Raw genomic sequence first — 477 nt, 5'->3', positions numbered from 1 at the left:
CCAATTTGTTGTTTCCCTCCTGATTTTGACTACATTGTTTTTGTTTGTACAAAAGGTTTTTAGTTTAATATAATCAAAACCATTTAATTTACATTTTGTAATTTTCTCTAAATCTTGCTTGGTTTTAAAGTCTTTCCTTTCCCAGAGATCTGACAAGTATAGTATTCTGTGTTCACTTAACTTATTTATAGTTTCTCTCTTTATATTCAAGTTGTTCACCGATTCTGAATTTATCTTGGTGTAGGGTGTGAGATGTTGATCTAGACCTAATCTCTCCCATATTGTTTTCCAAATTTCCCAGCAGTTTTTGTCAAATAGTGGATTCATGTCCCAAAAGTTGGGCTCTTTGGGTTTATCATACACTGTCTTGCTGATGTCATTTACCCCAAGTCTATTCCACTGATCCTCCTCTCTGTCTCTTAGCCAGTACCATATTGTTTTGATGACTGCTGCTTTATAGTATAGTTTAATATCTGG

This window comes from Gracilinanus agilis, chromosome 5 (assembly GCF_016433145.1).
Source record: "Gracilinanus agilis isolate LMUSP501 chromosome 5, AgileGrace, whole genome shotgun sequence".
Classification (NCBI taxonomy): Eukaryota; Metazoa; Chordata; class Mammalia; order Didelphimorphia; family Didelphidae; genus Gracilinanus; species Gracilinanus agilis.
Note: the sequence above shows the minus strand (reverse complement) of the source record.